At 36.5% G+C, this 25,513-nt stretch overlaps 1 protein-coding gene across 2 annotated transcripts in view; it reads left to right on the plus strand.

The window, feature by feature from the left end:
• Positions 1–498: 498 nt before the first annotated feature.
• Positions 499–25,513, plus strand: part of LOC111601821 — a 37,828-nt gene continuing 12,813 nt past the window's right edge. Inside the window, exons 1-2 of one of the 2 annotated variants that reach the window (XM_023318642.2) lie at positions 499–549; positions 1,692–1,826. The gene's annotated coding sequence lies outside the window, so the exon portion shown is untranslated. Of the gene's footprint in view, positions 550–613; positions 903–1,691; positions 1,827–25,513 lie in introns of those variants that run through there. The other variant, XM_023318643.2, reaches the window with a different exon arrangement.

Consider the following 25,513-nt stretch of genomic DNA (forward strand, 5'->3'; position numbering starts at 1 on the left):
TGCAGGCACGTTCTATATGGTTATCTGAAGCTTATGGGTTAACTTTCTAAAAGCTTTCAACACTTCGCACACACCTGTGGAATGACCTTTAAATTTACTCTGGGACATGCTGCGTATGAGTTGTCTCTGAGTATGAGCTGTGAGCTTTGGGCTTCTCGAGGACACCTGTTGTGGCAGCTTTGCTTAAGCAATCCTTGTACGCCTATCCTTGAGAGTTTTAGTTGCGCTTTGTCCTCCCTCTCTCTCTCTCTCCTTTTCCCTTTCCATCTTTCTGCTCTTAATCAGTCTTCACAATTGCCGCAAATCGAGTGCGACGCGTTTCATTCATTTATCAAGCAGTTAAATGGGCAGCGCTGTACCCACGCGCTTGCTGTCTGCTCGACCGCACGCCGCCCCTAAGCAGCACCCACTCAGAGCGCACCCCAACTCGCCCGCACCTGTGTGTGCCGCGCCGGCCAGGGCCTTCGATCTGCTAAGATCGTCTATTCAGTCTCATCGCGATGCTCTGGCGTTGATCTTCACGTGCGCTGCGACGGAATTCGTGCTGCTGTTCGAACATCTCATTTAATAATTTATTTATTTATTTATTTTTTCATTTTCAATTATTTTTCCTTTTTTTTGGTTCTTTTTGGTTTTGATTAAGCCGCGTGCTGCGTGGGCGCTGCAGATTGTGCGATCGCTGAATGTTTTCAATATATGTTTAATAATAAACGAACGTTTCACATTTGATTATCGTTGGCAGCGGTTCATTTGGCCAAACAAATACAAATAAAATAATATTTTAATTGGCCCAACTTGAGCTTGATAAACTACCTTTTATTTGTTTATCAAAAAGTTTTGGGTTAAGCGAAGAACATCAGAAAATGCTCTGCGGAAATGCAAAGGAAACGGATTTTCCTAATGTATTTTTTTTAAATAACTTTTTTGAATACATATTTTTAATGGGTTTTCTTTCAATAAATTAAATAAAATAATTACAAAATAAAATTAAAAACATTGCCCAAGAATTAATTAAAAGAAAACTAAAAAATATATTTCGCGTTTTTATATGTTGCAATGTTTTAAAAAAATTATTAAAGAACATTTATAAAAAAAAAAAAAAACAAAACAAAAAAATATATTACGAAGGAAATTTTATAAAAAATAATTCATAATAATTTTTTTAGATATGTTTTTTTTTTATAAAATTCTTTTAATACTTTTTTTTAAATCTTTGACATATATATAAAAAATTAATATATTTTAAAATTTTATTTAATATTTCAAAAATTTAATTCATATTTATTTTATTTTGTATTAAATATTTTTTGCATTGTTTTTCCTGTTATTTTTGTTAATTTTTCCATGTTGTTAATAATGTCTAAAATATGATTTTTTTTGTATTTTTGCCCGTGTGTTGGAAGTGTGAAACATTCGTCGCGCTTGCCAAAATATGTTGAAAATTTTAGTTTTCTTGTTCTTTTTCTATTTGGTCAAAAGAATATTTTATTTATCAAACGAAAATTTGCGCCGCGTGTGAATAGTTGCATTACAAAATGTGTTAAGCTCCTGCTTAAAAACAGCGTGCCAAAAAAAAAAAATATATATTAAAAGAACTGCGTGAACATTTTGAAACATAAAGAAGAAAAAGAAAACAAAACAAAAATGTATTTATAATTTTTTTTCTTTTTTTTTTTGTCACATATTTTTAGACATAGTTAAAGTTTTGTGTTTGCAATGAATGCGTATATGGCAGAGATATCTATACATTGGACTTTGTGTATTGTGCTATTATTCACTATATGAATACATCTGCAAAGAGATCGTTGTTCAACGAATAATTCAAGGTAATAACATTTGCTATGCATAATTCAAAATTTGATTTTTATTTTTATGTTCGCATGCTGAGCAATTAAAGTTGAAGTCAAGTGCTCAGACGATAGCCAAAGGGTATAAGCAGATAGCCACATGCTCATATATATATATATATAAATTTACGGGTGTATCTATAGAGACATTTATATATACAGGTGTGTGTCTTGCGAGTGACACACTTGAGCGACAGCTAAGAGCAGCATGCTCTACACAAGAATATAGATGTATAAGTTAACTTATAACACTTAGTTAGCTTATAACACTTAATGTAAGGTATTATTCAACACTTATTATCGGGTGCTAGACAAGTTAAGGAACAGCCCTGGCAAGGGCAACTCTACTTACGCCGGTGAGGCTATGATTTGTAAAAATATAGATCAGTCTCGTGTTTTAACTCGTACTGATAGGACATGCTAAAAATTGGTGTCATATAAGTAAAACTAAAAATAGTGAATATAATAAGAAAAACCAATAAAATTAACTGTTTCGATTATTCAAAAAAGAACAATTAAAAGCAGGGTTAAAAAGCGTTCTTCCAGTAAACCGCTTAAATAAATATTCACTCCGTCATTTGCTCGTTAAATGGCTTATTTCATTGTCTGAGCCCGAGGCCAGCAATAAGAGGCACAGTCGCCTCTCAACCTAACTTTCAGTCACCACAGGACTGGAAAACATATAATTGGCGCCCAACTAGTGGGCGGACTCCACAACCAACAACAATTAAGACAGCAGCGCGGGAGCTGCAATTGACAGATCTTATAAAGGGATTTTTTTTTTTTGTTTTGTGTTAGTTGAATCTTGTAAGTGGATACTCTAGCCAAAATTTTTCTTCAAACACAAAAAGTGTTAAAATTTATTTTATAAAAAAATACCTAGGACTAGCGAGTATTTTATATTGCAATTGCATGTAAAAAAAAAAAAAAAAAATTAATGATCAGAACCAAGTGAGAGTGACTACTTTGGGAATTTTAGTGGCAGCAATTGATCATTCAGATCGTCAATAAAATTACATTGTGTTACTTTCTGTGTGTCTGAAGTTGTGCATGCAGTTCTCGTAGTTCAGAGCTGTGACGTAATTCGACCCATCTTCTGACGGTCCGTTTTATTTTTCGCGACCACTGACCTGCGCATGTCTCGGTTCAACCAATAGAGAAACCCTCGCAGGCAGTCTAGCGACTCAGATTCCGACTGTGCAGTTCTCCCACCATCAGGTAGAATGGATGTAGATCAGCTTACGGAAGTAATAAGGACGGCTATCAGCAAAGCTTTAGCCGAACAGGCTGCTGTAAACCAGCAGAGGGAGCATGCATGGACTCAAAAAATTAATGAGTTAGCTGAACAAATAGCAGATGCATCCCCATTAGTTAGAAGTTCTTTTTTGAAAATGCTGAAGACCAGACAAAAGGCCTTTGCAGACCCAGACGAGACGTTGCCGTATAACACATCAGTCGTGGCTACCATTAGGACCATAGATGAGCAACCGATCTATACCAAGCTTTACCCATATCCAATGGGAGCGGCTGATTTCGTTAATAAAGAAATCAAAGATCTACTAAAGAATGATATAATTCAAAAGTCCGTCTCTCCCTACAATAACCCAATATGGGTAGTAGACAAGAAGGGCACTGATGAAGCGGGCAATAGGAAAATGAGGTTGGTAATGGACTTTCGTAAACTTAACGAAAAAAACCGTGCCGGACAAATACCCTATGCCAAATATATCAATGATATTGGGGAATTTGGGGAGAGCCAAATTCTTTTCAACATTAGACCTCAAGTCTGGTTATCACCAGATCATACTCGCTGAACGCGACCGTGAAAAAACCTCTTTCTCTGTGAACGGGGGGAAATACGAGTTCAAAAGACTCCCCTTTGGATTAAAGAATGCAGCAAGCATTTTTCAAAGAACCATCGACGACATACTGCGAGAGCAGATTGGCAAATTTTGCTATGTTGATGTCAATGACGTAATCATCTTTTCAGAAGATGAGGAATCCCACATTAAACACGTGGATCGGGTCCTAAAAAGCTTATACAAAGCAAACATGAGGGTCTCCGTCAAAAAGTCACGTTTTTTTAAGAAAAGCGTGAACTTTCTTGGTTTCGTAGTCACCAGCACTGGCACCACGACGGATCCTGAAAAGGTTAGGGCAATACAGGAGTATCCAGAACCAAAAACGCTGTTCGAGGTTAGATCATTTCTAGGCCTCGCAAGTTATTACAGATGTTTCATTAGGGACTTCGCCGCAATAGCAAGACCCATCTCGAATATCCTAAAGGGTGAAAATGGAACAGTCAGTAAGCATAGGTCCAGAAATATAAAGGTTCAATTCTCTGAAGTGCAGCAGAGGGCATTTCAGAAGTTGCGCGATATTTTGTCATCCGAGAATGTAATGCTCAGGTACCCCGATTTTAAGAAGCCATTCGATCTAACGACCGATGCTTCGGCTCACGGCATAGGTGCAGTTTTGTCTCAAGAGGGTCGTCCTATAACAATGATTTCAAGAACATTGAAGGACAGTGAGGTTAACTATGCAACCAATGAGAGAGAGTTATTGGCCATTGTATGGTCACTTGCCAAATTAAGGCACTATTTGTATGGGGTGAAAGACATTAATATCTTCACTGACCATCAACCCTTGACCTTCGCAGTTTCGGAATCTAATCCAAATGCGAAAATCAAAAGGTGGAAAGCGCGCATTGACGAGTCTAATGCACGTATCTTCTATAAACCTGGCAAGGACAATCTGGTTGCGGATGCCTTGTCAAGACAGCAGCTCAACGCTATAAATGAGCAAGAAATTGAGTCCTGCGCAGCAACGATCCACAGTGAGGTATCTCTCACCAACACCATTGAGACGACAGACAAACCCTTGAACTGTTTTCAAAACCAGATAGTGCTAGAAGAGGCGCGTTTCCCCTTAAAACGAAGTTTTATTCTTTTTGGAAATAAGAAACGCTACTTGATCAGCTATACATGCGTCGAATCGCTGCTAGACGAGCTCGAAGATGTAGTCTCACCCAAATGCGTAAATGCTCTCCACTGTAATTTACACACGCTTGCAATGATACAAGATGCATTGGTGCGAAGATACCCAGCCACAAAGTTCTGGCATTGCAAAAATCGCGTAGTGGACATATTTGCGGTTGGAGAAGGAAGGGAAATCCTCACAGTCGAGCATAATAGGGCCCATAGGTCTGCACAGGAAAATGTTAAGCAGGTACTCTCGGAGTACTACTTTCCACGGATGGCAAAAATTGCCAAGGAAATGGTACAAAACTGCAAAACATGTGCTAGGGCTAAGTATGATAGACACCCCAAAAAACAAGAGCCACAAGAAAAGATAGAAGAAAAGATCAGAAACGCTCAGACGACGCTCAGAGCTAGGGAGAACGCAAAGCGGCAGAATAGAGTCTTCGATGTTGGTGACAAGGATTTGGTCAAGTCCAACCGACGGCTCGGAAACAAACTCACACCTTTATGTGTCGAGAAGGCCGTGGAAGCAGACCTGGGGACCGAGGTCCTCATTAAAGGAAGGGTGGTCCACAAGGACAACCTAAGATGACTCCCTTGTTTTTTTATTACACCTTTTATTATAAGCCGCTAGGCAATTTAGAATAAGTTAGATATAGTTTTTCAATTTACCTTTAGCCACTTGGCATAATTTTTATAAAACAATTTGGTGGCGGGTACACCCGATGCCGGTGATTTAGAGCAGACTAGGTCCACTGAAATGCGACTAATGAATGCCAACAGTAGACGGATAGAAGTAAACACTGAGGTTCAAGACCAACTTAACCAGTTAACATTTGCTGTCAGTGGAGTTCTCGGGATAGCCAAAACTCACAAATTGATTTTATTGATTTATTTATTTGAAACACTGAAACACTGTCCAGAAACAGAATGCGGACGATGGAGTTGCAAAGTTTAATGCTTGCTATTACTCTCGCGAAGGCTCATTGTTAGCCCAAACATTTTGGACTCCTCAGATTTAAAATCAATTTGGCTAGAGGAATCCATCAACACTATACATTTTATAACCAAATTCCCAAAAATTAAAAAAGCCTGCAGAAAAATTACGATTTATCCTGTCGTCCACAAGAACCAGCAACAGCTCTATTCGCCCCATAGTTGGATGCTAAGCCAGAACCACAGCATGCAAATCTACAAGCGGAATCGTTGAGGAAACCCCCTTGTTCACGGCACCACCACCAACAGTAGAAGCTCATCAGCCAGCAACAACTAACGAACTCTTCGCGGCGGCAGAGCCAAGCGACTCTTCATCCATACTAGAACCAAGTCAAGAAATCCCCAAAACACCGCCAACTGCATTAATTCAAGAAGTTTCACAGCCACAGGTTGCTCCAACCGCTGCCCATCTCTGTCGACACCTGCCACGGCTGCCTGCTCATCCTCATCCTCATCGGCAGCGGCGTCACGTCAACTGCAGCTGCCGGCATTGTCGGCAGTTGCCGCACGGCAACAGCAGCTACTGCTGAACGGCTCTCTGAAGAGCAAGACGAAGACATTTCCTGCGTATCGAGCATCGGTGCGCAGCGAGAGCGACGACAAGGAGTACAGGGCGGCTAGCAGCAGCAGCAACACGATACCGACGACGGGCAAAAGTCGGCCAAGATCAGCGGCAAGAACTGTAACAATCTGCTGCACAACGCCGGCAATAAGCTAAGCGTGAGCAGCAACTCCTTCGGCCTATACGCAGCATCTGGCATCATCGCCCAAGAGCCCTGTCTCCAGCAACGGCCATCTGAACAAATACTGCCTGACGGACTTGACGCGCCGCAAGGCCGAATTCAATCGCCAGCTGAGCGCGCCGACAGACTACACACATCACTCGTCCAGTAACGGCTCATAGCATCGCTGGAGTGGTGGGACACAGTCATCACGGCCATCACGGGCACGTGCACGGCCAGTCATCGACGGCGCCAGCCACACTCAAGTCGCTGCAGCTGCACAACTTTGGTATGCATCATCCGATGCCAAGGCCCACGTCCACGTCGTGCACCAACAGCTTCAACAGACGCCACATACGTAGGCGCAAGAGCAAGCTTAGTAAGCGCCTGCTGAACGGCGATAGCGAAGAATCAGTACGCTGCTCATACTGCTCCGTATTGAATGTGAATGAGAACGACTTGCGGATTTCATTCGAGAACACCTGCACCGACTCGCTGGTCACCGCTGCTAATATGCGACCAAGGAACCGAAATGGTGCACTTTGATGATGTGTCGTTGTACGGCACTCCGAAAGAGGAGCCATATGCTGTGCTTTAATCTGCATTGGCTTCACTCTTTGGTGGATCATCGACGCAAAGAAGTCCGCGAAGCACTTGCGAGGAGTCGTCGCTGGAATTGGGTCGGTCGAGGACGACCTTACACTTGAGGGGGGGGTAGTTAACTTATAACACTTAGTTAGCTTATAACACTTAATGTAAGGTATTATTCAACACTTATTATCGGGTGCTAGACAAGTTAAGGAACAGCCCTGGCAAGGGCAACTCTACTTACGCCGGTGAGGCTATGATTTGTAAAAATATAGATCAGTCTCGTGTTTTAACTCGTACTGATAGGACATGCTAAAAATTGGTGTCATATAAGTAAAACTAAAAATAGTGAATATAATAAGAAAAACCAATAAAATTAACTGTTTCGATTATTCAAAAAAGAACAATTAAAAGCAGGGTTAAAAAGCGTTCTTCCAGTAAACCGCTTAAATAAATATTCACTCCGTCATTTGCTCGTTAAATGGCTTATTTCATTGTCTGAGCCCGAGGCCAGCAATAAGAGGCACAGTCGCCTCTCAACCTAACTTTCAGTCACCACAGGACTGGAAAACATATAATTTATACATAGAGTATATATTTATATATATATATAAATATATATATATATAAATATATATGTATGTATGTGTGGCGTAGCATACTCAGATACTGCTCGACTCAGATACGAGCGCAGCTGATCGGCATTTTTTCGGTATTTCCGCTACATTTGCATAGTCGAAATTTGAAAGAGTCAAAGAGACAGAGAGAGGCAAATATATATATATATATATATATATATATATATATATATATATATATATATATATATATATATATATATATATATATATATATATATATATATATATATATATATAAATATATATATATGAACAAATGTGTGTGTAGTCCATTAAAATACTGCCAAGGAACCACACCAATTCGCTGTGCCGAGCTCCATTTCAGTTTCATTTCAATTGATATTGTAATTCATATGTTGAGCAAACACTTTGACAATTTCTTCGGCACATTTCGTCTATGCGCAGCCCTGAGCCATTCATCTGAATCTGAATAAGATATTATCTAAATTTAGATTTCAATTTCAATTAATTCAGTTTTGCCTGCTGTCCTCCGTCGCCTCCATCTCAATCTTCATTTAATTAATATAGTTGCTTCAATGGATTAAATACATTTTTGTTGCTATTTGGGCTAGTTTGGGTTGGGCGCATAATTTCTGGTTTTTCTTATATATTTATGTTATAGTTATATGTTTTATATATAGTTGTTATTGTAATCTCTGCTAATCTGTATCTGTATATATATATATATATATATATATATATATATTTTTTATTTATTAATTAACTATTTAATATATTATATAATATGTTATAAATGTATGATATATAATTATAATATATTTATTTATTAAATCACTTGTCTTGCTTTTGTTTTTTTTATTTGTAGCTTATTTATTAACTTATATATTTTTTAGTTTTTTTATGTATTAACTTATTTATTTTGTGTATTTTAAAATATTTTTCTAAGTTACTTTCTTTAGTTAAAATGAATTTCTTTCAAATAATCTCAGCAAAGGCGAAGCAAAAGTTCTTCAAACTTTTCTATGCCAAAGTTTTATTATTGTTAGCTTGGGTGTCTATCTTAGAGCTATACAAGCTTAAGTCATAATAAAATAAACAAACGTATTTTTAATATTAATCATATGAGTTTTATTGAATAGAAAAACCTATGACGTTAGTGCTCAAATATGATTTTGGCCATGTGTTTTGAAATTATATGGGCAAATGGCCTATGATTCCGCTAGCCCATACTCTGGCTAGCTTTACTCTGGTTCAAGTCTATCCATAAGTAAAAAATCAAACTCAGCTGTTAAATAGGCTTTCCAACAAAGCAATGTTGTCAGCTCTAATTTATAGAACTCTAAAGAAAACACCCTTAATATATCAAATATGATATATATAATAGCAGAAAATAAGATATCTGCAACGGCAAATTTTATATGCACTTAAAATTAGTTAAAGTCACATGAATAAACTTAATTTCAGTGTTAGGCAGATACATACATTGCAGTAAATTTCGTTTTGTAAGCCTGAGATCCAGTAAAACTGGTTTTAATTTAATGTTTAATGTGTTCACATGGCGTATACGCAACATGATAAGCAGCGCACAAAGAATTGTGCATATGTATATGTTTGTGTATGAATAACTGACTCTCACACATACATGCATAGAGACACTTTAATGCTTTCAATTTCAACGAGCATAATTGGAGAGGCAAGTGTAGACGATTGGGTAAGTCAAGGAAACGCTAAATGACAGCTAATCCGGCAACTAAATATACATACACTCATGCACACACACACACGCACATACATATACATGTATAGAGTCACATTCAGTCGGAACTCATTGTGCAATTGTGAATAATTGAACAATAATGTGACTTGTCTTGTTGTTGTCGTCTCAGTGGATTTCTTCCTCTTCACTTTTCAGTGTTGCACAATTCAAAAAAACTCACTTAACAGTTATGCTCTCCGCACAATTATTTGTCGCTGCTCTTGTTCAGTTTTGAAACAATTTGTATAACTATAACAAAAACTGATGACGCGACCTTGAATCAAAATAGATTTTAATGCGCGACGCTCGCCGATCTCCGCACGTCACCAAAATGCCATCAGCAAACTAAAACGAAAGAGTGAAAAAGAAAACAAAGCCAAATGAATATTTTTGGCCCGTATTTGTAGAAGAATTTACGGTTCGGTTCGGTTCGGTTCGCTGCGGCTCTGTTCTTGAAATGATATTTCTTAAATGCTCGTTAGCCAGAAATGCAATTGCCATAAAATACAAAATGCCTTTATACCAGATAAACTGAGACACCACCCGCCCACTCCCTCGACACCCTGCCCCAAACTCAAGTGGGGCGCCACAAAAGCAATAGATTTATTTATATATACGCCGCAAATGGAAATTAAATGAACCTCTGAATTGAATTTGCTGCTTTGGAAGTCTCCGAGAGAACTTGACTACGAACTACTTGACATTAGTCAAATAGACGCAAATATTTGCCATTAGCACTTAGGGTAATTCGTGGAAGGACTTGTTTATGTAGATATATATAGCTTCTTAATTCATATTTATATTTAATAATTTAATATTTAAACTTATTTCTCAACTTTTAAATTTCATGTATTTAATAATAATTTTTTCTTTTTATTATATTTTATTTTTAATGCTTTTTAGTTTGGCCTTTTTACAAAATTGATCAATTGTTGTGTAGTTAGTTATATGTCAAATATTGAATTATTTTACACTGCGTGCCTTCAGGGCAGCCTTCATGCTGCATATTTTACACGCCATTCGAGCTATAGTGTTACAATTTATTTTCTATGGAGCTCTGTTCTGTTCTTCCTAAAAAAAAAAATAAAACGAAATTGGCTTTTATACCATAACAGAAAATATTTGTTAAAAAAATTGTACAAAAAGCTATTATAATATCATGATGCTCAATTGTTAGCCAACTTTTTTTAACGTTTTTTTCAAAATTCTTTAAAAAATATTTGCTGAAATGGTACAGAGCTCAAATTTGTTTGATTTTATGAAGAAAAAAAACAGAGTCTAAAAGAAAAAAAATTTTAGGACAATAGTTTGATTGATGTATAGAATATTTAACATTCGCGGAGAAGGGTAAAGCTGCGCTATTCCAATGTTGCGCGATTTAGTTTCAATAACAAAAATTGACTTTCAAAATTGTTGCTTAATATTTTATAAATTTTTTAACAAAACAAGTAATATGGCATACCCATAGTATCGTCTATGTGACCTACCATAGAAATTTTACTCACTGAATTCGTAGCTTGCATAAATTAAGTCCTCATAGTTGAAGCAATTTAACTCAAAAGTTCGCTTTCCGCTTTGAGTTTTCCTGCAAAGATAAAGCAACTTCTCTTGCCGAAGTAAATACTTTCTAAAAGAAGATCAATGTGTGAGCTTCCACAAAATATTGCTGAGATAAATACAATTATATATCATCATATCCTGACAAATACGATTTGCTTTAGCCACATTCTGTCCATGGCCTTTGCCTTTGTTATATGCAATTAGTGTTTGTTCTGCCTTCGGTTTTTGTGTTCGTTTTTGTTGCCTTGTAAATATTACAAAACAAAGGGGGAAAAAGCAACGAAAATAAAGCTGAAACGCACATGGCTGGCATGCAATCTATATTTTATATTGGATTTTAATTGAACGCCAACCGTTTCGATTAACGGTTGAGTCTCTACATGGTCCATTAATTGCTCGGTGCTGCCAGCCAAAAACTGATAAAACAAGAATAGACCACAATTTTCCGGCAGGCCGAAGACTAAATACGCTAATGCATCTACATGACTTAGATTTTGTATATATATATATAGAAGATATTTTGATATTCCATAAGAAGAGTTAGGCTTGAAAAGAAAGCTTCTTTTTTTTATAGAGTTTTATAGAGAAATTTGTTGTCTTAGTTTCTATATTGCCAAGATCTTGTCAAGATATATTCTTATATATATTTTTATATTTCTTGTGTATATACATGTATATTTGATGGGCTTGAACATGCACCAAAATTGTACTAAGACTCAGAAATAAACAAGTGGGGAAGCTCTAGTCGGCTACCCTGAACCCACTCCACTTTAATATTTTCCATAAAAATAAGACAAATACAAACCGACATTAGAACACAACGATTCCAACCAATATCGCCTACACACCGCCACTTTACATTTAAAATTAAAAAATATAAATAAAAAATAATAGAAAAAATAGAAAAAAAAAGAAATAAGAAAAAAAGTCCCGCCGCCTGGCATTGAACATAGAATCTAACTTTTGTTTTACTTAACGGATTTTGGTAAAGTTTTCTGCATATTATCTACATATTCTATTGGCGTACTTGTCAGCTTAGTAACAATGCAAACGCCTTCACATATTGATCCTATATACAACTGAACTTAAATTTCAAGAATTTGGGGACATTTGTAGCCGGCAAGCCAAATTTTAACAAAAATCAAAATTTTATAATAGCTTCAGGTGTAAAAACAAGTCAAGTGGTTTCCTATATAAATAATATATATGCATATACATATGTAGTTAAAAATAAATAAAGTATTGTTGAAGAGCATTATAGATAGGTATTAAAATTAACATTAATTGTTTTTGTTTTTTTTTTTATTTACATATTTATTTTATTTTAAACATCTTTTCCATTCATTAGAAAATTGTCATAAATAATAATTTAGTAATACATACACTTGTAAAAAGATTATTTGTCAAACATTTGTCAATGTTATTGATCGTATTATAAAATATATAAAATAAATTTATATATACATACAATTATATATTCTTGTTCTTAGATACACACGTATGTGTACAATAATATTGTAAAAATTAAAATTAAGAGAACAGATCATCTGCCTATGACAAACACTATGCACACTGTGCAAATTTAACTAAAGCTCTTAAATATTATTTATTTTAAGAGTAAGTTACAAAACTAAACAATTTTAAAGAGAACAAGGCAGCATGAGTATGCTAATGATCATTATTGTTAATGATAATTACCAGTAATGATCATGTACATAAATTATGTAGATAAATGATCATTACACTTATTGATCATTATCGCTAATGAACATTATGACAAACTTCATTATTATAATAACAATTGGTATTTATTAATAATAATTAAAAGTAACTAATATACTAACAATTTGATGTTTTTAACATTTAAACAATTAAATATTTATTAAACAAATACACAATGTTCAAAAACAAAAAAACTTAAATATATATTTTAATATTTATTAACAAAACAAAACAATTATTTAAACTTAAACAATTTAACAAAAAAAAAAACTTAAATTTATTCACCACTTGCACTGCACTGCACTGCGACTGACCCAGTCCAGGTCAGAAAATTGACTGATCGCCCGCAGCCGCTGCTCGCCCTTTTATACCCAAAAGTCACTCAAAAGGCGACTCCAGCAGAGCTGCTGAGCCCTTTTTGAGTGAGAATTTGCATTCGTCTTGAGTTGAGTTAGAAGCAGAAAGAAGTGCGAACAGACAGAGCTAGCTTTATACACACAACTTTGTCATTCTGATCGAGAGAATATCGAGAATATATATATATATATATATATATATATATATATATATATATATATATATATATATATATATATATATATATATATATATATATATATATATATATATATATATATATATATACTTATTATTGCTGTAGTTGAGCTTTATTATTGTTTACTCTTTTTACATGATCTGAAAGACAGACAGACATATATGCAACTATTTTATTTTATTTACTACTCAACCTGATTATATATGTGTATTATTTATTATTTATTATTTATTATTATATGTGTATATAATTATACACATATATTATATAATTTCTCAGCTATTCTCTTACATATATTTGTATATAATATTCATAAAACTAAAAACAAAATTAGCAGTCTCTAGCTCCTAAGCCTTATGAGTTGTAATTTAATAACTGCAATTATCATTTCGAACAGAACGGACGAGCGGGCAGACAGACAGACGGGCATGGCTAAATCGATTCGGCTGGCAGTCCTAATCAAAAATATATCTACTTTATGGTATCTGCCACGCCTCCTTCTGCCTGTTACATACAATTTAAAAAAACCATTATGCCCTGATTTCCCATTTTCAATGTGTTCAGGGTATAAAAATAATCTAATTTGCTACAAAAATTGCCAAAATTAAAAACTAACAATAAAAAGTATAGAAAAAAAAATCTAAAAAATGTTTGCACATGCAAAAAGTTCTTCTAATGGGCAAAATAGAAAATTTTGATTGTTGCCTGTGCAACGAATATTTGATGCAAGTCAAAATCTGAGTGATCAGAGAGCAGATTGCAAGCAAATTGATTTATGCATGGAAAATTATTATTATTATTTTATTTTTAAAATTTTGAATTAGGTTTGAGAGCTTAAGAAGCTGTTGGCCAAGTTTTACTTAACGCTGACAACATTATAAAACATTATTTTCTGGCAAACTTTCTGATCTTTTTGTTTATGTTTCATTTTGAAACGTGAATCGCCTTTCTAAGCGATTATTCTCTATTTCACTTTGTTTTTAATACATTCTTCGGCATTTGGTTATACTCTTTATAAGGCCTTCAATCTCTTTATGTTTGTCGGCTTATAAAATTTTATCTTTTTGCATTAACTCTTTCCAAGTCTCTGTCAAATTTTAACTGCTCTGGCTATTCACATTCTTCTGTCTCACTCTCTCCACCCTTCTTTGACTTCTTCGTATTTTGCTATCACCTTTCTATGCAATTCTCATGGGTTAAATATTTATTTGTTATTTGTCGACTGCAATTAGATTTCAAGTCGATTGGCTGCTGTCAGCAATGACAAACATCAAGTGATTTCTCAAAAAGCCATAAAAATCGCAATAATAATATCATGCGAAGCCGAAAGCAAACAAAAAGCAGCGAAACAGATGTCAAAAGCGACAAAAACTGGTAAAATGTGGCCAGTGCAGTATGCGGACGACGTAATAGCCCACGTTTTATTTATTTTATGTTATAAATAGAAGCCAGCCGGAAAAATGAAATACTGTCAAAAAACAACACTAAATAAAGAAAATAGAAACAAAAATAATGAAGGAGAGAGAGGGAGAGAAAGAGAGAGCGAGAGAGGGAGAGAAAGAGAGAGTACACGCGTGGCAGATATCCTATAGCCGTATCAAGGAGGCGAAGTAGAACTTATCAGAGAGAAGATGTTGGAAGTGATAGCCCAGTTAAGAGACTGATGGATGATATGATATATATAGTCTCTAAGAGTACGAAAGGTGATATGATAGAGTCTGATGAGTTCCATACTTAAGGGCTCTTTTATATAGTCTCTAAGAAGATATGATAGAGTCTGATGGATAACAGAGACAGTGCTAATACTCCCTCCTCTGTATAGTCTAGTATGATAGATGGTAGGATAGAGTCTAATGAATGATATGATAGAGACAGTATCTGACTTAAGGCTTCTTCTATAGAGTCTCTAAGATGATGGATGATATGATAGAGACAATGCTAATACTCCTTATTTAAGTCTTCTTCTATATAGCCTCTAAGAGTCTGATGAATGAAATGAAAGAGGCACTGCAAATACTCTCTACTTAAGGCCACTTCAATATAGTCCCTGATATCAGATACCTGCTAATAGCTGAGTGCAGAGTATCTTAATGAATGAGAGCGACAGAGATGGAGCACTAAAAAAGCAACAAATAAATAAATAAAACGCCAAAGAAAATAAAACAAAAATAAACAAATCGCAAAAAGCATAAAGCAAAAAGCAACTGGCAGATAAGACTAATTCAAGCGAAGTGTTTTCCTCTCGCTAGCAACAAAAACAATTGAAATGCGAAACAAGAGCAAAAGACAGAAAAAACAGAAGCCCATACACAAAATTTCAAATCAAATGCAGCTGACTTCAGAGGCAGGTGAACAAAAATGACAATGGACAATGTGTGTGTGTCCGTTCGTGTGTGTGAATTCTGCTGATCCATTAGACAGAGAGGAGAAACGGAATCAGCCTAATGACGAATCTTGGACAAGTGCGAAAACTCAAATGGAAAATGAGTCCAGAAGCCGGCATTGACAGCTCAATGCCGTTCGGAATTTGATGGATGGGTGGCTCATGTTATTGTTGCTGCTTCTGCTGCTGCTTTAATTGAATCAGTGCGAAAATGCAAAGAGCTTTTAGGCTAGTCGCAAACTCAAATTGATGATGACAAGAAACTAAAGCGAGAATTAAAAACACTAAAAACTAATCGATTTAAAAAAAAGGGGAATAATAATAGAGAAGAGATAAGCAGAGCGTGGGATGAAGAGAGAAGGGTGATGAGAGAGAGAGGGAGAAGGAGAAGGAGAGTGGGAGCGTGAGCGAAAGGTATAAAAGGAGTGAAAGAGAGAGGGACTGAGAGACTGATAACAGCAAGAGAGATAAAACAGAAAGAGAGTTAAAGAGATAGAGATAAATACAGAAAGGGAAATACCAAACAGTGCAATAGAGAGAGCGAAAAAGGGAGAGAGAAGAGAAGGGAGAGTGAGAACTAGAAAGAGAAACATTGACGTGGAGAGAAAGAGAGACTAAGGAAAGAATAAATAGAGACAAATAGAGCGAAAAGACAGAGAGATAAAATGATTGAAAGAGAACAGAGATTAAATATGGAGATAAGGAAAGAGAGACACAAAGAGAGAGAGTGTGAGATAGAGTGGTAAAGAGAGAAAGAAACCAAGTGAATCGTATTGAGGGAAGGAGCTTATGCAATAATATTCGACGAATCGAATTACGATGCAATCAAGCGATCAATATACATTTTTCAGTGCCCTGGGCAACGACAGGTGCGGCGTGAGGGCAACAGATATTTATTGTCTTAATTGAATGCAGAACGCAATAAAAATGTATTTCAACAATATCATTTAGCTATAACACTGAGAGTGCACTCAGCTTGTTTGTAGATACTTAATGAAATCTCTATAACTATGCGAGACGCGTTGTGCATACGAATGCGAGGCGATGCGATGCGATGCGATATGGGGCCATAATTCAAATGGTTTACGAATAAAGTATTAAATCAAAATTGAAATGCAATAAAGCGGTAAGCGCTAAATAATTGACATGTGCCACCTTCGGCAAACAAAGCGCATTTTTAATTTAATTTGCCAATATTGTCCGACCAAATATACGATATGTACACAGACGGGCTCAGGCCCACAGAGTATGAGATATAATCTCGCTTCACATTACTCCATATACAACTATCTGAGTGTGTGTGTGTGAGTATCTATTTGAGTCTCATATCGTGCATAGGCACGTCGAGGCACGTGCGTGGCTTAAAAATTGTGAAAATAAAAACTGAAATGAAAATTGCAAATCTCAAGCGCAAAATTTATGCACGTGACGAATTCGGTTGACCCGATTAAAAAGCAAAATACGAAAAAAATGAACACTAAAAACGTGGCATTAATTGATTAATTATGCAAATTTAAGTGTCATGCCGGCCAAAACAAACACAACTGGCCAAAAGCGAGAGGGGCAACGGCAAATGGAAATAAAATGAAAGCATGAAAGCATTACAGAAGCACACGCTCTGGCCAATCGAATATATTTCAAATTTAAATGGATTAGTGTGTTCCAAACGCTTAACTGTTGAATACACTACACTACACGACTGTCACTTGCCACACCTGCTGCAGCAGCAGCTGCAACTGACAACAGCTAGCTGAGCAACGAGCTGCCTTTGGTCTTTGTAGTCTGAACAGAGCTACGGTGGCTTTACTTTCATGTCTTTCAGTTTATCTGCATGGCAAATACTATTTACAATGTGCATATACCTATATTTAGTTACTACTATTTTTGCTACTACTAGTAGTAGCTACTACTATACTACTAAAGGCTGTTTTTCTTAAAGTTATACAACTTTAAATCTTAATGGTAGAAAGAAATATATTTTTAATAATTGTAAATTGGATTTTATCAAATAGGAAATAATATGACATTTATGTTTAAATACGATTTTTGTCATGCTGCTATGTGAAACGAAAATATTGGTATTGCCTTCGCCAGCCCATAAAGCAATCCAAACAGTACTTTTATGTGGATTAAACAATAATTCGACTTAGTCTTGTAGATTATGTTCATTTTAAATGCGATAGTGCTGTTTTCTTACATACCCATTCAACCCATAAAAAAATGGTCTTTGTCATTATGAACGAAAGTTACAAAAAAATTTATTATTTTGATAAACAATTTTAATAATTTATGAGCTTTACTCTAGTTTGACTCTCTTCGTACTAAAATGTCAAGCTAAATTAAATAAAAAGCAACTATCAATTGTTAACTAGGCTATCAAAAAAAGTAATGGTGTCAACTCAAAGCTATCTAACGCTAAAAAGAACACCCTATATATGCCATATATATAATATTCGCTTGGTCAAAGCGGATTTTCGTATTCAATTGATGTCTAAACAATTTGTTTTGGCCATTAATCAGCTGATTTTAGCAAGGCTATTAATTCACATTGTAAATATTTAGAATGTGCATTTTTATGGTAGCTGCTTCGTAGTGTTGTGACAGGCAGAAGAAGGCAGCTCAAAAAAAAATCTAAATATTTTCTGACAATTGTCAGCAGGTATGAGCTCATCGGGGCATTGCTCAGATACTGAAACTTACTTATAAAACTTTGTTTATTTGAACATAAAGCTGAGCTCAACCCAACGACTGTGCCCTCTCTCTCTCGCTCTCAACTGGGCGCTGTCACATCAACTAGATAAATGAAATGTTACAACTTCCTAAAAGCATTTTTATTCTACAGTTGCAGCTGACTAGGCGAACTTCATATATATGTATACAGAGGGATATGTTATATGTCTTTGGTTTTTAATGTCCGTGCGCTAAGTGTATGAGTCACTTAGCCGCTAGCAAGTGTGATGTAAAAGGCTTTATGACTTAATGTAAGCCTTAACTGTTGATGCAATTGTTGGGAATATTTCAGATGTAAATCAGTTAAGTGCCTTAATGCATGACAGCGCGCGTGACAAATGCTTGATGCCATGCCCCCACGAAAGGGTATATATAAAACCTTTTGAAAATGCAGCAGCAGCAGCAAATCCGACGGACAATTAAACATAAACAAACAACAGCTCACGAGCTCAGTAATGCTCATATAGCAGCTTCAGTATTCGTTAGTTTACACACACACATGTATATGTATAAAAACCCTCTCACTTATACAGACGACACACTAATTAAGTGGCTTTGGTCCGCTACGGCCAGCAGCAGCAGCAGCAGCAGCAGCAGCAGCAGCAGCATTGCGCGTCCAGAGTTTTCACCTGTGCGTATACGTAATTAATTCCATTATAATCTCTTACGCATAATAAAACAACAGAGCAAACAGCGCTGAGCTGCAACAATAAAAAAAAAAAACAGCAACAGCAGCAGCAACGACATCAGACAGCAGGCATCATAATACTGCTGGGCCACTCCCTGGCTTCACAATTCATGGATCCAGATCTATGAATATCCCCAATGCGGCGCCTGCAATTAATTGACACTGAATTCATTTTCATTGAATTCAATTAAATATATGTATCTGCATGCACACATATATATAACTGTATATGTGTACATTTGTGTAGGCGTAAATCCGAACTGCCCCGCCCCCTTGGCCAGTGGGCAACTCTAAAAGCTTATAAATATTTGCCGTTTGGCTTTTTGCGCCATTTTTATGAGTTTCTCTTGAATTTTTGTTTATAAACAAACGCAACGAAATAACCAATTGATGGACATTGCCAGCAAATGATGCCTTCATAAAAATAACAAAGCCAACAACAACAACAACAACTAAAACAATAATAAAATAGAAAAAATTAACTGTATAAATAAATACAGGCAGCCGAAATGTTGGGGCAAATGCCAAGACAACGCAGCGTAGACAAATGCTAACGACTGCAACATACTCTGTTTTTCCATCTGTGCGGGCGTCTTCTTGCTATAAGTGGGCGTGGCATTCAGCTGTCCAGCCTTCGCTTAGGTTCATTCTTTGAGAATTTTGATTAGCGTAAATTGTTGTTATACCTGTTTACAAAGCAAAAAGAGTATATTGGTTTTAGTGTTCGGTCCGTCCTGTGGCTTGGCTTTGTGTCTGGCAGACTGTTTGTTCGTATGGAAGCTACAGACTGGAGATCATTAATAGAAATAGTTGTGTTTAGCCTGCGCCCCCGGTTTATATCTTCTTCTGAGAGTTATATCTTCTACTGGGAAGTATGTCTTCATTTAAGATTTATATCTTCCGCTGGCAACTATAGCTTTTGCTAGGATGCGTAATCCATCAAAGAAAACTAGATATTTAACAGTTCTAAAGTCTGATATCATCCGCAGCTTAAGAGTTAGAACCAAATCTATAAATAGATAGACTTATCTATTATATAGTAAGGATTCATCACTTCCTACCTATAAATGTAGTTATGCTCGTAGCAAGTGAGAGTATCGTGCAGTCGACTTGAAATTCTTGCTTGTTACCTGTGTGATGCTGACTAGAGATCTTAGGTTAAATACACATCTAATTTTTAGTCAAACACTCACCTAACTACATGGTGTACTGTTCGATCGCTATAAAAGTTGTTGCAAACAATAGCAGCAAGCGATAATTTTTGTGTAGCCAATATCGAGATGTTGATTTCAAAAGTTTACCTCTAATTTTGTAGGTGGCCAAGGGAGAGCGCAGCAAATATAGCAAATTATATAACAAGCGCGAAATGAACACAAACAAAACAAAACCTGAAAGCAATTGATGCAAATGTAATGCAGTTGAGCTAAAGGAGAAACATGTGTTTTGCCATTGCTCGAATTGTGCATCTGCTTGAATGCAAATGTGGCGAAATCGAGGGGAATATGTAGAGATATGTATAAATGTTTATGTGACTGTGCTAATAGGAATTTATATGGAGGCAAACGAGATTGATGTAGCAGATGGTTGAAAGTGAAAGACAGAGAGTGGGGGAAAGAGGGAGAGAATCAGTGAGAAGTATCTTTTTCTCGTGAGATAGTAAAATAAAGAGAGAGCGAGACAGAGTGAAAGAGAAAGCGGTAGGGAGTAGAGAGAGAGAGAGACAGATAGAGTGAGAGTTAAGGAATAAGATAAGAAGACAGGAGACAAGGGAAGAAAGAGAGAGAGAGTGATCAACAAGGAGGATGAAGATGAAAAAGAAGATACAGAAAAATAGAGAGAAAAAGTGAGGGCGGACATGACACAGAGACCGTTGAGAGAAGAGTAAATGGATACAGGGAAAGAGGCAGGCGGAGATATAAGCCCAATTTAACTTAATGAGAATCGCATGGAACAGGAGTGTATGCAGATAGATGAAAATTGGATCATAGCACAAGCTCGGATATAGTCGGATATATATTTATATATTTAGTTTAGATTCAGTGATTAAAAAATAAATCATCTCAAGGTGCAATAATTATAAGACAGCAAAGTACATTCTACAAGCTTCATTCTGTCAATCAATCAATCATTCAGATGTGCACCCATATATATATATATATATAGTTCTATAGCCGACATCTGGACGACTTCTGAATTTAAATTGCACTGCCTAGCGCTGCGGACGTTGATAGAACAATGTTATCCAAGTAAGTGCTTAATAAGCAGTGTGTGAAGATATTTATCGTATGGCGGTTCGGCATTAGCTGTGAGCTCTGAGCGGCGACAGTGTTGCCATAGCAGCGCACGCTGTACACGAAGCCCGGGTGGCAACAATGTTGACGGCTTTTACTCGGCGCGATATGAGAATAGAAATGAAGAGAGTCCTGCTGGCACGGAACATGTGCAACAATGTTTTTATTTGCCAGCGCTTATTTTTAGTTACTTTCTTCTCGCTCTCCCTCCCTTTGTCTCTAACCATTTTTTTTTAATATTTGTATTTTTTTATTTCCATTTTTAGCTCTTTTTTTTGTGACTTGCTTTAGCGCGTGGCGTGAAAATAACTTTCTAAATAAACGTTACACAGAGTTAGCAACTATGGAAGGCAACCTTGCAACTGCCACACACTCACACTCACACACACACACACGTACTACACTATATATCCATAGTTTGCTGTCTGCGCATTTTCGTGACGCTTTTTGTGTTGGCGCTGAGTTTTCCTTGTATCATTTTCATTTTATTGCTGTGCAGATTAGAGTTGCGAAATTGTTAAATTTTCCTTCTTTTGTTTCTATTTTTTTTCATAGCATTTTGCTTTTAATTTGTTTCTGCTGCTGCCGCTGCATCAGCTTTGACATCTTTGTACAATTTGGTTCACATTTTCCACGCCGCTCGTGTACTGCGTCCCGTGTCCTTGCCTTGCCACTTGAAGTAATTTCTTTTCCTCTTTGGGCATCAGCTAATTGGCAACTGTTAGTTAAATATTCGACTGGTTAATACGATTATTTTAAGATATTTTTTATTAAAAAAAAAATACAAGCAGAAGAGCAAAAGCAAAGGCAGCAATAAATTAACTAAGCATAAAAGGAATAAAAACTAAGTTCTCAAGCATTTACCTAACAAGGCGTGTCTCCAAGCGAACTTCATTAAAAGTTTGCTCACAAAAATGAATAATTTGCTGTGCAAGGCTGGCTCAACGTGGCGCTAAGTTCTTTTTATAGACAAGAAATTGTTAAGGGGCTTTATAAAATAATACTTTTAAATATGCACAAAGTATGGCGCGACCAAATAGTAAAAAAAATTGCCTTGAAACAAAAACGATTTTAGATATTATTTTGTCTTTTTTTTATTTGAGTTTGAAGTCAGATATTTGCCAGTAACCATAATATTTGATTCAAGTGAGTCGAGGCAAACGCTGCTGGCACTGCTTTAAGCAGCAATGCAGTGCTTCAATTTCAGGCTCAAGTTTTTCAACTGTGCGTCGAGTAGTTTAGCTACTGAAGCCATAATGCTGTTCGAGTCTTCACTTAGTGCATTTACAACTGAGCTGCAATGTGAATGAAGTTTTTGAATTATTTATGCAAGATAATTTATAATCAAATGGCAAGTCATATTAAATATTTAAGCTGTTGCATTTGTGCTTTAGCTTAAGTAGTTTCTGAAATATAGTTATTGAAAGTTGTATCAAGCTTGCTTGGTCAACCTGCTTTTATGTGGACAATTTTTTTAGAAATGACATTAGAGCAGGAAACTTTTATGTACTTTTATACCTTATATATTTATAAAGTTATAAAATATTGTATATATGGATATAACTGAATCATATTTAAGATTTTGTATAATTTTTAATTGTTTTTATCTTAGGTCTTAGAGCCTAGATCCTAGAGCCTTGATAGCTGCAAGAAGACTTTGACTTAAGCTTCACTTAGTGTATGTCCACATCTGATAAAGAACTATCGCTATCGATCATCAACTAACTAAATTTGATAATTGTTGCTGAAAGCGAAGTCTAAACGAAAATTCTCTTCAACTCAGTCGCGCTCTATAATAATGGGTTTGGCAGTGCATTCCACTCAGACTTGATGGCATATTTCTTGGTAATTTTGTAACGCCTACGAAGTCTTGGGGCAATTCAGGCAACCGCAGTTGTGGCATGTGTGCGTGTGGGCATGTGGCATGTGGCATGCAGCCGGTAGACGTTGCATTTTACATACGACAAATTCTAAACGTTGTTGTCGCCGGCGGCGGCTCGCTGCAAATTATGCGATGCGTTTGCAATTTGCCGCTTGCTGTGTCACGTGTTAATATTTCACACACTCACACACGCATATACACACACATACACACGCACGCATTCGTGCTATAAAATTTAATTAATGCGCAGGTGATGCTGCGGCAACAGGCAGAAGACTTGTTTAAGCCGCATCGCCTGGCCCTAAGGGCTTTGGCTGCTTATTGCATCTGCGGGCTGGATTCGCGTATTCGCATAGCTGTTGCGCCTGTTCGCGCTGTTGCCTGTAAAGTGCTTTGTTAATTAGCCAACTGGCGATGCTGCTATCCAGCAATAATTTGCGCCCGCAAGTATGCAACACATTTGGTGCCAACCAGTGTGCAGGGCTCCAGCGGGCGTGTGTATATGTTAGCGCCTGCATTGTATTTCGCACACTATTTGTCAATGTCAGCATAGAATACACACACACATGGACACACGCACACACGCACACACGCACACGCATAGACAAAGTGCTTGGGTAGTCAACAACTACTTTGGTGTGGCCGCAGCTGCATCGCGTTTCCGCTAAATGTTAATGCAGCCCAGTGACCCATGAAGTGGGATCTGCATGGCACGCTCATTCATTACTCCAATTGCTGGCCAACAGTTTACACAACGTGTTAATCAAAAGCAGCGCACAAAGTTTCGCTCATTTGGTCTTCCATGGCAGTCGATGGCATCAGTCAATGCGACCCCAAGCTGCAAAATGGGTAGCAGCAAGCCTGCTTCTGGCAGCCATTAATGTTGCATCAATCAGTGTCCGTACAACAAATGCCAAGCGAACTCAGTTGGCCAACTGCCCGCGGCATACATGTGACATGATTAGCCCGACCTGACGTGGCTCAAAAACTGGAAATGTTATAAACGAGTTGAGTTCGCGTTTCGATACAAAAATTAATTAAATTGACGTCGCCGCAGACAATAGGAGAAGATGCGAAGCCCTTGAGACCCTTTTCAATACTCTTACGTTATGGCTATCGATATATATATATCGATAATCGATAGCACGAGACAGCTTCAAAGCCGCCAAAGCTTCAAAGGCGACCAGCCAACCATATTATGCTTTATCGATCAATTTTAGATTTGATGTTATCGATATAACAATCGATTACATAGCAAAAGTTTGAGACCTCAACAATCAATAGACGAGGAGAAGAAATGACAAGAGCAGTTAGACAAATTAAGCTTTACAAATGGATTTTTTAAAACTTTTGTCTAGTTCTCTTTATCGATAAAATAATCGATAACATAAGAAAACTTCAAAAGGATAGCAAGGGATGAAATGAGTCTAGTAACTATAGGAGATTTTTTTGAACTTTTTAGTTTCGATATATTAATCGATAACACAACAATCGAAAAAACCCAATGGGCAAGAGAAAAACAGAATAAATAAGTTGAGCAAATGCTCTTTTTAAATCGAAACCATGAGGAAACATCGAAATCATGGAAACCAATAAAAATTCTCTTTAAAGTAATTTCCGACTTACATTTTCAAATTTAATTTTTATAGTTATAAAAATCTTGAAGAGTGATTAAAAACATAATAATTCATAGGAAAATACCTACAATAAAACATGATTTTAGTGTATATCAAATAAACCTTAAGTCGTATGCAATAAAATTTTAATAGTTGGTAACTACCAAAGGACGATTGCGACGAGGTGACCATTCGTGCTGAAATAAGTTTTATTATCATTTCGATTTGCACGATTTGCGTGATTTGCACGATTTTTTCGACGGCGAAACTATATTTACCATTTGATTGGCCTTAAAAATCTAGTCTCAACTTACGGTTGACAACGATAAAAAGTATATCCAGTACGAGCTACACTAAAGAGAGAGAGAGAGGGATGCAAGTGTGTGTGTGTAGGTGTGTGGGTGTGCGTGTGTTCGCGCTTGTTCTGTTTATATGGTTGGCCATTAAAACAATTTTACTAGCCAATAAAAAAGCGCTTTAATCTCTGGTCACACTGAAATCGTTGCGTAATTTAATGACACTTAAAGTCCAACAGTAAAAAAAATCTATGTAAGTTGTGGCCCAAGGAGAAAACACAAAAAAAAGTACGAAAA

The sequence above is a fragment of the Drosophila hydei genome, unplaced genomic scaffold (genome assembly GCF_003285905.1).
Source record: "Drosophila hydei strain 15085-1641.00,03,60 unplaced genomic scaffold, DhydRS2 tig00000232-arrow-arrow-pilon, whole genome shotgun sequence".
Lineage (NCBI taxonomy): Eukaryota > Metazoa > Arthropoda > Insecta > Diptera > Drosophilidae > Drosophila > Drosophila hydei.